Below are 14,054 nucleotides of genomic sequence, written 5' to 3'. Positions count from 1 at the left end.
ATGTAATACTGAATCTCCCACATAGGAAGGAAGATAAGTAACAATATAGTGCAGGCTCCAAGTTAAATCTGGTTCAGACAGCGTAATAATGATGTCATTAAGGCTCCGAGCTGAATGGGAATCAGACAGTGCCATAGTACAGCTGCAGACATAAATCTGAAAGAACTTTTTTGGCTACATTCTCAGACTTACCTTGAAAGATATTTAGGAGCTCCAGCAATGTGAGTTGAAAGAAATGTTCTCAAAGGAAGGTTTGCAGACTGAAGAACCTGTGTAGGCCTTATAGGCACTTTCTTCCGTGGCACAGGAAGGAACATTTTGTTAAATGAATAAACTAAGAGAAATAATTTCAGAAGAAGTGCAAACCAGAAAACAAATAAACCTTAATACTACCACAAATAAATGAGACTAAGGCAATTGTGGGACTGCTCAAAGCCTTTTTGCCTTGCTGAATGAAAGCAATCCCTAAGACTGAATGGGTAATGAGATCCTGGCTCCTGAGATTTTAGCTTTCTTAATCATGTTCATAATTAATTCAAGAACATTGATAATTTCATTACATTCTTTTTGTCTTATCAATAAATGATGTGCCTGCACTTTTGGTCCTGTGTACAGGGAGAAAGGAGATGCTTTGGGTAATACTGCACCAGGAATTGTATATGTATATATGTATATATACATGCATATATATATATAATCTATATGACCCAAAATAGGGTTGTGGTAGCTATTACCCATAACCAGGCCTCTATTATCAGAACACGATGGCAAGCAGTTACAAATAATTAATAAGCTTTTTATGCAGGAATGAAAAACCCTTTAAAGAAAAATATGCTGCAAATAGAATTCCTGTCTAAAAGATATGTACCTAGAAAAAAATACATTTTCAGACATATTTAGGAATAGATTTCACATGAACTCAAACTATAAATATATTTTTTTAAGCATCTCTAGATATCTTGTTTTAAAAAAAAATACCTTTTGAAGAAAAACCAAACTTCAGCTCCTTTTCCTATTTGGAGAGATCTGCCCTTCTGTTTGTCCTTCCAAACACATTTCCAGTATCAGCTTACATCTGACACCAAGCTATACTCGTCCTCTCAGTTGAAACTGTCTGGGGCTTTTTACAATTGTGGTTTTTTTGGTGGTGGGATTTTTTTCTTCTTTTTTTTTTTTTTTTTTTTTTTTTTGGTTTTTTAATGAAGACTGAAAGGTTTTTCTTCATCAAACAGCTAGTCAAATGCTGAAAGCATCCCTTTAGGATTTACGGCTTGCTCTGTGTAATCTTCAACAAAGCAACAAATCAGTTTTCATCCCTTTTTTACTGTTGTTGATTTAGAGGCGTCATCGATTTTAGACAGCAGAGTATGTAGAAATGAAAAGTTTCTGACTGGGAACAAATACTGCTGTGTTATTTGCTCTCACTTGCACCTTATTTCATTCTGACATCAGTGAAATCATCCATGGAGAATGTCCCTGTGCAAGAGAAAGAACCATAAATGAATCACAAACAGTTTAATAAGTGACTTCAAAAAAGCTACACTCAGGAAATGTCTACCACCCTTTAGGAATTTCTGTGTTTCAGCAGATTCTCTTTTAAAAATAATAAAATCAAGCATTTCCTCCTTAAAAGCAGGTTAAATTTCAACTTAAGGACAAATAAATTCCCCACCAAGTGTTCTCATTTTCCACTCTGTTGACACCAGCTTCATGAGGATGTTACTCCACTGAAGGTCTCGGTGGCTCTGAGCCAGCACAGCATGTGACAGGTCACCTGGGCGCTATATGTTCCCCTTTAAAGAAAGAACATTGATGCGTGTACAGATAAAGGGTTTCCATTCTGAGGATACTTATCAGGGCTAGGGAAAGAAGAAAGCCCGAATTTCATGTGTGTGTAATGTTTTGGGGTCATTAGTAGCTACACACACATCATTGACACTGCTAAAAAAAAGAGATGGAGGAGCAATCCCTGGTTCAAGGTCAAATGACACCAACAGACTGCAGCCCATGCTGCTCACAGATAGTGCCTTGGAACAGAGGTGGCTGGAGAGACCTCGCCCAAGGAGCCCAAAATACAGCTGTGGAACACACCAGCAATTCAGCAGGGTGGACAAGGGGGGCACCACACTTAGCCTGGTCTCTCAGCCTTCATTTATCTTTTATGACTCTGATATCCAAAGGGGTGCCAAAAGGTCTGGTATTAAAGACCTAGAGCAGCCCTAGAACCTAAGCAGCTCAGGAGACCTGTGAAGCAGTTTTGGTTTTTTAAAGGGCTCCTCAAGGGGTGGGGAAGGCAGCACAAAGGATCTGCTGCAGTGTAAAAGTAAAACACCCTCCTCAAGTTTCAAGCAATGCTATATGAGGATAACAGGCAAAATCAGGTGAACACAGATTATTTAGGATGTTTGATATGTTTACCTGGAAAGACAGGCCCTGAACCATCCTTTGTCATGTCCCTCCCAGACTACCAGCACTATTCCTTGAGGCAGTAGAAACAAATCCAAATTGATTTAGGCAATCCAGGTACTCTTATTCCCAATAAAGACAAGAGTGTGCAAGTCTTGAAGACGCCTTTACCCCAATGCTCCTGAGCCTCTATGGCCATAACCACAAACCAGATTATCTGAATTGCTCCTGGGGGGCTCATCTCCCCACTCACAGTGTAAAAATCCTCTGACTACACTCTCAATTGAGGCATGTTCAGAGAATACTCGGAGTTAGATGGGATACAGTTCCTGGATGCAATGAATTAACAATGCTGAATGCATTCAATTAAGTTGAAAACACCCCCCTCCCTTCATCCTTGCTGTTTTCAGAGGGCAGAATTCAAGAGAAGTAGGTTCAGATCCTGGATTTTGATTAGGTTGTTCTTGCTGTAGGTCAGTGTAATGCCTTCAGGTATTATGAATCCGAGCCTTATTGCTGAGATCAGCAATGGTAATCCCTTTCAAATTTAGGGCAACATTTCCTTGAAGCAAATCTGAACTATAAATGATGTGGAAATCTCTCTGAACCTGATTATAACTTTTACTGCAAGAGATATTGATAAGATGCTAAGCATCTTCGGCTGGTCCATGGAGTTTTTCAAGAGTAGCCTCAAAACTGTAGCTGTTCATGTGTTTGAAACACCTGATCCATTTTTATCTGTAATTAATATATAGGCTTAGGTGACCCATGCTTTATTCCTAATCTTTAAAATGTAACTACTATTCCTTGAATTTGAAACTGTCTCATCAGAACAGAAAACTTAAAATGTTCTAAGGGATTTGGAGAACCATCCTGAAATTCCTGAGAAGAATCCACACCACAGTTACTGGTAGTTATCAACATTTTTTTCCACAGATAAGCTGTCTATAAATTCACAACAACAATTATAGTCCAGTTTATAGAATTGCACTTTAAATCCACTCATGAGCATGAGCAAAATTATATGGGATTTGTAGAATGACCTGATTACATGAGAAAGAAGTCCAAAAAGAGCTACACAGAGTCACTTAGCAAGGCAAGCTGTTGCCTGTGACAGTGATGTATGAGACATAGGTGATATATGTACTGGGTGGCTTTATCAGTAAATCATTGAGTTATTTACTTCCCTGAGGAACTGGGCCTGTCCCTGGAAGAGACTGCACTGTGAGATGCACCATTGGGGGATTAATATTGGCAAAACAGTCAATTTTGATTTGTTCACACAAAAGAATCATACAATATCATTTAATAAATAATACACCACAGATGTACTGTCTCTTCTAAGTACTAGTACTTTAAAAATGGTAGAATTTGGATCTCCCTCTTGTTCCCCTCATTAACATGAAAGGAAAAATCTCCACAAAATTTGTTTTAAATAAAGTATTTAGCCAACACATCCGTGGCAGAGTGTAAACAGTTGCCCATTGAATAATAAGGAAAAGACAGAGTATGGAGCTCATAAACTGAAAAGATATATTCTTTCCATATTAAAGGTAGACAACAACCTTTACCTTCAGCAAGGAGCAGCTGCAAGGCCACTGCAATTTCAAGCCTCTCCTAAGGTCCTCTGCTATAGGGCCATCCACAGGGACTCAAGCACAGCAATGGACAGGGTGTTCCCCAGAACCCCTCAGCTGGCAGAGCAGATGTAAAACCAGCCACGGGTGCCTTACCCCTTCCCAAGCTCCTGCACTTGCATAGGCAGGAGCATCACCGGTGCTTGGCACCTGGGTTTCAGCACCTTGCCCTCAGGTTCACTGCATGAACATGCTGCACCCACAGCTTGAGAGAGAGCTCAAGGGACTGTCCTGGTGTTCAGCCTGACACTGATGGATAAGTCCCTTAGTTCCTTGTCTCGTAGCAATTTTTTTGTGTCTGATTTTAACAAATCTGAGTTAAAACCATGTAGACTGAAACACTACAGAATATGCTCATGATCAAAACTGGAAAATAAACAAAAAATAATCTTTCATTGACACAAACACTATACATATGGCTACTTACTACATCAAAAATAACAAAAAAAGCTTAAATGCTATAAACTGTTGCTGTGCAGAAAACAGCTCAACATTATAGAGTGTTATAGAAGTGCTTCTAACATTAACACCATTTTCAGAAAAGCTTTACACAAATAAAGAAAAATCAGACACTAATTTTCAGAGTAATAAAAGCAGTGACAACTTTATCACGGTTAATGTGCAGAAAATGGCTGTTGTGATGCATAGCATATTATGGCAGAAGTGCAAACAAAATACTTTTTCCTCTTTAATTCCCTCAAAGCATGGCCATTCATTGGAATTACACCTCATTTCCAGCACCATAGAGTGAATCTGCCTTATTCTGATTTGGGGCTGCTATTCATAAATAGCTTTTTTTCCTTCAGTTATTATGTGAGAGCTTTGGAGGATCTCAGCCTAAAACCTACACATTCCTAATGCTGTATGCCAATATTTCCAAATCAGAAATGTGAAGTACAGTGGATATGGTACTCACCTTGGTCATGAAAATATGAGTAGACATTAACACATGGCCCAACTCAGAATAGGGACTAGAAGTGCAATAGCCAAGAAGGATCTGTTTACAATTAGTATTCCTTAAGGCTTCCTGCTAGGCCCAATTACATCTTGATTGTCATCCCAGACAGTGAGGTGGAAAACATCCTCAGTAAATTCATGAATGACCTCAAGACTGGAGCACAGTCATTAGGCTGGAGGGTGGCCATTCAGCAGGATCTCAACAGCCTAGAGAGATGACCTTAAGGAAATATCACAAAATTCAGTAAAGAAAACCATTGAGTCCCATTCCTGTGTCAGAATAACTCCATGGATCTGTACAGAGTGCTAGTAAACATTGCTAGAGAGCAACTTTGCAAAAGATAACCTAGATTCTGGAAGAAAATACGTTGAGCATTTGTCAAGCACCATGATTTTGTAGAGACATGGACCAAATGCATACTGAGCTGTATTGACAACATTATAGTCAGCAAGTCAAAAGACATGATTATTTGTCACCATTAGACACCTCTCTGCCTGCACTTGGAATAAACTTCAGTTTTGGACTTCCCAGTGAAAGAAAGGCATTCACATGTTGGACCAAGTCCAAAGAGGGACCAGCAAGATAGCTGAAGGCTTGGGGATGATAATACAAAGAGGAGGCTGAGACAGTTTACGCGGGCTGAGTGAACAAAGCCCCAGGCAGACTGATGTAGCTAAACTGCATTGAGTGAGGACCAGAACACCCCCTCCAACTTGGGTTACTCCACTACTCTGTGAACAGAAAGGAGTTGAAGAATATCATGACATATTCTAGACATAAAACCTTAGTACACTCAGAAAATGCTCCAACCATGACCTGTACAGTCCCCAGTTTCCCATATTTTAAACTTGAGAGGTGGTAGGTGAATTGGTGTCATCAGTTCCTTACAGTACTTCTGTCCATGCAACTCCTACCACTGCCATTTTTTCATTAATCACTTTAAACCTCATCTAGAGAACAACATTAATTGCATCAAAGCTTCAAAACAACTATGAAATTTCTTCTCTCTCTAAACAGAGACCTTTGTGAATGCTAAACCAACCATTACAAAGTAAGACATTAAACTGCTACATGCAGTAGCTCTGTTCTACTTGCTCTGACCTACTCAAATGTTATTTGCATAACGTATTTTTAATACCAAAAATTGACAGTTTTTTCCAAGTCACAACAGCCACAGTCACCAAAGGCTTCTAGAAATGAAAATGTTTTCAAGGAGATCCTCTTTATACAGCAATTATTTTATAAAGGGTTAAGTATCATAAATATGTGACCTAATTCCAAACATCTGCATTCTAACTGCCACTATTTGTTTCTTCTCCAAGCCTCAACTCTTTTCAGAGATCAGAACTACCTCTGCTTCTAGTAACAGTAGGAACATCAAGCACTTTGCTTCTTCATATTATAGACATATTATTAAATCCACTCATATTCAGCATATATAGATGTGAAATAATGTAGAAAAGATTTAGGTAATTCACACATATCTGACCCAGAAGGATCTAATAGATGAAGAACTTATAAAATGCTTTTTATGTATGGGAAATATTTGAGCAGGCAAAAATTTGACATTGCAACTGTTTCAAGGAGCAGATGGGTAGGTACATGCATTGATAGGGACACAAAAGATGGAAGGTAAGATTGGTCAACGGCATGTAAGAGCTGAAAATGATAAAAATAGAAGAAAGGCATGGAGATTACCAGAAGGGTAATTAGAAACACCAGGGAGACAAAAATATAGTTGCTGTGGAAATAAAAAAATCAGCGCACGAAACATCTACAATAGATAGAACTTGCTTTAAAAGCCATAATCATGGAAGATATTAAGCGTTTGCATTAAAAAAAAAATCTTCTGATGTAGCTAGAAAGTAGTATTCAGTTAAATACTCCTGAAACTAGAAGTTGCATTTACAGTAATTTACATTTTAAAAGAAAAAAATAACACAAAAGGTCATAGGAAAGAGAATAAATTTCAAATGCTGCTTCACAACTTTGTACAAAATAATAAAGTGAGCTGCTTTTGATTGAATTTGAATTGACGGCAAAAAATTCTCATTTACCGTTATTTGATGCTTCATTGAGTGACTTGTGGTTCGTTACCAGCTTTTTCAATTGATACATCTCTTTGCAGCCAAATAATGGATAAGTGACACACACTATGAAATATGCATTTCACTAAGAAACTGCTTTCCACATCTTGAGAACCCTGGGTAGTATTTATGCTTGAAATTAAACCAAACACTAAGCATTGATTTTAATATGTTTAGATGAAATCAAATTGCCCTAACTGCTTTAACACTGTGGAACATGCAGTAATCCATGTATTTTATAGGCTGATAAATCTGAAACTACAGTAAATGCATAATTATGCCATCAGTGATATCTGTTCCTGGTGCCTATTACTCAGATATCGTGCTATCTACAGCATTATGCATGAAAGTAACACCAATGAAGCAATTCATTTTTCTCACAAGTTACTGAATCAGTTTAAATCAAAAATCAATGGCATTAATCAAGTGCATTTGTAATTTCAAGGAACAGTCTTTTGCTTCCTTGCCTATGGAGTGCCAATTGACTATGAGGAAGCTTCCTGCATTAAATATTTGGAGAACTGCAAGTTTGTTGAATCCCTGCTCATTTCAATTCCTAATGCTGTTGTTTTCCATATGCATATTAGCATGATTGTCTCCAGTCTTTTTCCATACTTGCCAAAAAAGCATTATTTTGATAATTTCCACTCCAGGACAAACATTTAAAAAAATCAAAACCTCAGACTGCATATTGCTCAGATAAATACTGTTTCTAATACTCATAGAAAAAGTTCTTATATGTTAAAAGAAGAAGAGAAAAAAGGAAGTGGGCAAGGCACAAAATGAGGGGAAAGGAAGGCAACAGTGAAGAAAGGGAGACAGGAAGAAGGAAATCACCAAACCATCATTTCCAGAAAATGCTATATAGGCAACTTCAGGGTTTGTATTTTACTTTTTTCTTCTGATGGTATTAAAATGATTTTTGGGTTTTTTTAATTCATTGAAAAATTAGGAGAAAATATGAAATTATTTTGACAAATAGAAAAAAAAATTTCATAATTAAGTGAGGGGAATGGCAAACAAAGGGTGAGCAGAAGAAACTTCAGTCATCAAAACAGGGCTTTAGGGCCATCACCTCAACCACACATACACAAATACAGGAGTGACTACAGGTCAGCATCATGGGAGCAGTTCTCATGCTTTTTCTGGGAAATCAGTATAACTGTGTGTTCCTGCAGCATGTGCACACAGTGCATAGCATGGGGGAAAAAACAGAGAAAGAAGAGGTGTGTGCAGTTGTAGAGAAACAATCTTATTGAAACACAGATATGGTGGGATTGCACACTCAGCTCCAGTAGTGCAATGGATAAATAAAAGCTCTTTAGGTGCGGCAGGCTAGGGTGGCAAGGGTGAGTGGAACAAGGAAAGCAAAAGTCTACCTGGAATTGAATCTGGCTGTGATATAAAAAGGCAGCCAGAAGGGATTCTTCTGGTATATTAGTTACAAAATAAGACCAGGAAAAATGAGGGCACTCTGCTGACTGGGGTAGAAGATGTGGAAAAGGGTGAGATACACAATGCCTTGTTTTCTTTACACTTTACTTACCTTTAGCAATCCCAAGGCCCCAAGGCCAGTGGGAAAATATGGATAAGAAAGACTTACCATCGCTGGAGGAGGATCAGATTAGAGAACATTTAAATAAGCTGGACACTCAAGTCCATCAGATTTGATGGGATACACCCATGAGTGCTGAAGCAGCTTAATCAAACTCTTTGAAAGGTCATGGGAGTCATGGGAGACTCTTGACAACTAGGAGAAAGGCAGTGTTTCTTCTAACCTCAGGAAGGAGGGAACTGCAGGCTGATAAGACTCAGAACATCCCTGTTAAAAATAATGGAATGGATTTATCTGGAAACTACTTCCAAAAACATGAAGGAGCGAAGGATGATTTGGATTAATCAGCGCAGATGTGTTAGAAAGGAATCACGTTTGACTGAACTCATAACTAGCCTTCCTTCCTTCCTTCCTTCCTTCCTTCCTTCCTTCCTTCCTTCCTTCCTTCCTTCCTTCCTTCCTTCCTTCCTTCCTTCCTTCCTTCCTTCCTTCCTTCCTTCCTTCCTTCTTTTTCTTCCCATTTCTCTCTTTTCCTCATTTTCTCTTTTTCTCTCTTTTTTCTTTTTTGTTCATTCTCTCTGCTTTTCTTTGACATGAGGAAGATGAGCACTGTGTTTGGAGGTCACTGTCTTTCCTCATTATAGAGAGCCTAGATGATGGTTTATCTAATTTTTACATAACTAAGATGGTATTCCTCAGGCACAATACAGGAATCTGACAGCAATTTGCTGAAATGTTTGTTTGGTCAACGGAGAGAAATAGGCATTGTTATTCTGTGTTCATTTTATCCTGAAACAGATACACACATTTGGTTAATCAAACTGCTCCATGGAAGCACTTTTATTCTCATAGTGATTGCTCCGATATAGAGGTGTAAAATGTAAGTTTACACATTCTTAGATTTTTTCAATGTGTACAAAAATGTTTTTTAAAAAAAATTTGCTTTCTTTTCTTTCACTAAGCTGGTGAAACAGCCATGGAGCTCAGGTATACCTGTTGGGAGACCTTTTTCAGGGCATTGGGGTTTTTTTTCACTGTAACATAAGCTATACTGTCATAAAAACTACTACATAACTGTAGCTGCTTGAAGAGATTTGACATCACTCACTACCTCACCATAATTCAAGCTACAAAACTTGAATACTGACAATTTTCAAATACACCAATACATATGACATTTAGTGCCAGGTTTGGTGATGAGAAAAAAATCCTTAAGTTCACTGATTTATAACATGATTTGATATGTGCTTTCTGTAGAAGAAGAGAGGTCATCTGCTAACAGGTGCTTTTGATTAGCATATTTCAGTTTTGTATCTGATACAGAAAGAACATATTAATATTTACCTTCAAAGGATGATGCACACTCTTTGTTATCTAAAAGCCTGGCTGCTGTTGGTTCCTACTCTTTCCTACTGTCTGCAGAGGGAACAAAGAACAATGCTTCTACCCTGTGTCCAGCAAGGCTCCTGAAGGAAAGCAGTTGTCAGTCCAGAACAATCTGCTTTAGGCACCATAAAACACCTAAGCAGATAGCATTCTGAACACCCAGAATTTACAGACTGTGATCATTTTTCACACACTGAGCATGTGGTGGTTCAGAGAACACAAGGAACAGAATTAATGTTTCACTGTCCAACTACTACAGTAATTTTTTCAAACTGGAACTAAGGTGGCTAATTATTTTTGAAAGTTAATAATAAGATGTTTCATGCTTAATTGCATTGTGACTGTGCCTACAAGAGCCTGCTATTAATCAAGCTGTTATGTTCAATGCAGTACAAAGATAACATAATAGGATAGCCCTGGTTCTCTTTTTGCAAATGCCAGCAAATGGTATGACTTTTACCATTACTTCTAGAAATTTATGCCTGGATCAAGTTAAATAGTTCTTCCCTCTCTTTTGTTGCTTATGGTCCTTGCTGCATAATTTCATGCTGTGTTGCTCTTGATTCTGAAACAAAAACAAATATGAAGAACAGTTCCACAAGGAATGCTACTGTAATTCTTTATTCCATCGCTGGAATTAACAAGATTTTTTTGAGACAAACTTCCTTTTTGTAAAACTGCTACTAAAATAAAAATATAAACAATTATTGAAAATATATAGTCACCAAAACCCCAGTAAATTTATCTCTTAAACAGGTTTATTATTTCACTACATATTTGAATAAAGATTTGTCTTCTGCAGCTTTGGCACAAGAACAGATTTATTTAGTTTATAGAAACAATTATTTTTTCTCCATCATCTACCCAGAATAGAATTATTTAGGAGGTATATGTGCTTTGTCAAATGTTATTCTCACAAAAACAATCTGTTAAAATCTATTTAGATCTTTTAATAAATATATAGGCATATATTTTATGATTACTTCACAAAAGCTTCTAATTTACCAAGCTTGTTTATTGAGTGTCACTGGAAACATGCAAGAGAGATGCCTCACCTACACTAATATTGCTGCTCTTTTATGTTATTTAGGGAAGATTCAGCAATCTTAGGACTGACACAGCTAATACAGTGAAATACATGCAAACATAGCATCAAATTTAAGGGATACCATCACCCTGAGCTTTTGGAAGCTTTGGAACATAGGACGCTCCTCAAAGCTGTACATCTTGCACTGGAAGAAGTGCACTTACCAGTTCTGGGCTTGGTATGATGTTTCACACTCCTTTACAAAGCTATACCTGCACTGTTTCCTTTCTCAGGTGTTACTCTGTCAGTGTTACCCCTGAAAAGTTCAGCTCCATCGGAACAAATGAATTTCATAAATGTGTGGTCATCCTTCCCACTATTTTCATTTTTACTGTTAAAACCTAAGTCACCTATGGACTACTAGAGCATGGGAATGAAAAGGAAAACACATCTCTCTTATTATAGAGAATGTAGGGGATGCAGCAGGTATTTACTAGCATTATTTGGCTTTGCCCACCTCTTTCTGTAGGTTTTCCTGAGGAGAAGGCAGGCTATATCATGCACGGACAAAGCACACTAGGTAAGTCGATGGGCCTTGGCCAAGATTCCCTGGGAGCAAAGGAACTTTGCCATTGACTTTGCTAGGTTGCAGGTGAGAACAGGCTATATTTGCATTCTTGCACACCTGATGGCAGTAAAAACAAGCTCTTTTTTATGCCTTCCTTTAAAAATGTTTAAAAACCAGCTGAGGAAATGGCTCTTAACACAACTGCCAGCATATTTAACAGCCTCAGCTTCTAATTCCTAGCTCTCAATTTGTTTTATCCAAAGTTTAGCAGAACTGAGAGTGCTTGGGGTAAATAGCTCCTGCACTGGAGAAACTCCCCACTCTGCCATTGCTCAGGAAGCACAGGGAATGCAAAGATGTCTCTTTGGCAGCTGGTTCGTTCAGTCTGCCAACCAAGCACGGAATGATTAGCAGTGCACTGCAGAATAGAACCTGGTAACTGTACCAGTGGTGCAGCAGCTACATCATCCACAAGGACTGAAGAAAGTACCCCAGGTTTAGATTTCTTAGCCAGCTTCATATTCAGACAGCAGTTACAATGTACAGAGAGTTGCATTTCCTAGAATAATTTCTGATTTAAGGATCTTGACTCTTTCACAGATTCAGCAGGTCTGTGTCATTTAAATTACATCTCCTTAACATATCCCTCTTCTTTCCTTCCTGAGGACTGTCCCTCTAAATTCTTTTACCTCACATTTCTTACTCTCAGAACTTTCCTCTTTTTTTTTTCTGCTCTCCAATCTAAAACCATTCTGCCACTTCTCCAGTGGAAAGTGTCCCTGCCCATGTCAAGGGTTTAGAACTGGATTATTTTTAAGGTCTCTCCCCTTCAACCCACACTATTCTATGATCCCATGACATTAGTCATCTCCCAAATCAATTCACATAATTATTTACTGCTTTGGTTACTATCATTAAGTAAATTGCTATTGTCTATTTTCTTGCTTCTACTCTACTTACGAGTCTTGTGATTATTTTTCTTCCATTTTCCCTCTTCTCTCAACATATTTGTGTTAGAAATTCTGTCCTCCTTAATTTCTCCTACTCTAATTCCAGTCTTTCTGCCACACCTCAACACTCATTTCTTTTTATTTTTCTTCATGATTTCTGAAATACAGTTATTCTGCCTGATTCTGTCTTATTATTTAGACAGGTATCTGACACACAAAATACAAAATTGTTTAGAAGTTTAATCTTCTACACTTCCTTTCTACTGAAAATTGATGTAGTTAAGGGATTTAAATGAATTTTCCATACCTTATTGACCTGTTCATACATGTATTTTACAGATGTGACTTTCTTATTCCAGGTAATAAATTTTCCTGTGGCTAATATGAATGGCAGGTCTACAGAATATTGCATTGTGAGTCTTTTAACATTCTATGACATATATTTCATTACAGGAGGTAAAAATAAAAGGTGTCACCTTACTTGAGGAAGAAAAAATTGGTTTGTGGTAAAAAAACTCTAAAATATACAGATTGCACATAAAAGGCAGAAGAGAGGTGCCTTTGTTTGAAGATATATTCCTGCTTTTTAAAGGTAAAGGTATCTAACATTTTCATAAGGCTTGGGCTGGTTCCTAGCTTGTGATTCAGTCAGGATGTAGATAAATAGTTTCCAATTGTTTAAAAAAAATCTCCTAAGGTAGGTAATTCAGTCCTCTCTGTACAAAATAGCAATCACCTCAAATACCTGTTGAATTATGAATTTCCTTTGCACCCTGACTTGGATGGTAGAAACTCAGGCTTGTATAATTATTGAATTTACTGACCACTATGTGTTTTGGACTCTTTTCTCTGTTTTATGCTACAGTCCCTTTCTTTGACAAAATTTTCTCAGCCCCCTTCATTGAAAATATTTTAGATGGAGAGTCAATCACTTGCTATAATTCGATTACATCATTTCCAAGAAGAAGACTGATACAATGTCCCCTTTCCATTTTTGAGACAGGTATCAGAAGTGGAATAGATCACTGACAACCTCAGCTTAGCACTGGAGAGTAGAATTGGCTAAGGTTATACTTGCACTAGAAAACAAGGCCATGATTGAAATGGTAGAGCAGAGTGAGTACCTGTATTCCAAAACTTTCTTTTTTCTTCCTTCCAAAACACCTACTAGTAACCATTCCTATGTCTGTCTCCTGAACACCTCTCAGTCATCCTCTGGCAGAGGGCTAGTTTGTAGAGGGCTAGTTTGCATAGCTTCAAAATTACAAGTATCAATCAATGGCTAATTGGAGGGCTCGGAGGATGCTGGTGTTGGAACCTGCAATTTGGCCCTGTTCAGTTTAATGGTGAAGATGTTTTTGTCTGGATAAAACTAAAAGTGCAAACATCTCAATCTGCACAACAGTGCTGGAATGGAAGGGAAACACAACTGGAACTACTGTGCATCCCCAGCCACAGAGAGGGAAAAGTCAGCCTTCCA

The sequence above is a fragment of the Haemorhous mexicanus genome, chromosome 2, assembly GCF_027477595.1.
Source record: "Haemorhous mexicanus isolate bHaeMex1 chromosome 2, bHaeMex1.pri, whole genome shotgun sequence".
NCBI lineage: Eukaryota > Metazoa > Chordata > Aves > Passeriformes > Fringillidae > Haemorhous > Haemorhous mexicanus.
The sequence above is the reverse complement of the archived record's forward strand: the minus strand, read 5'-3'. Positions refer to the sequence as shown.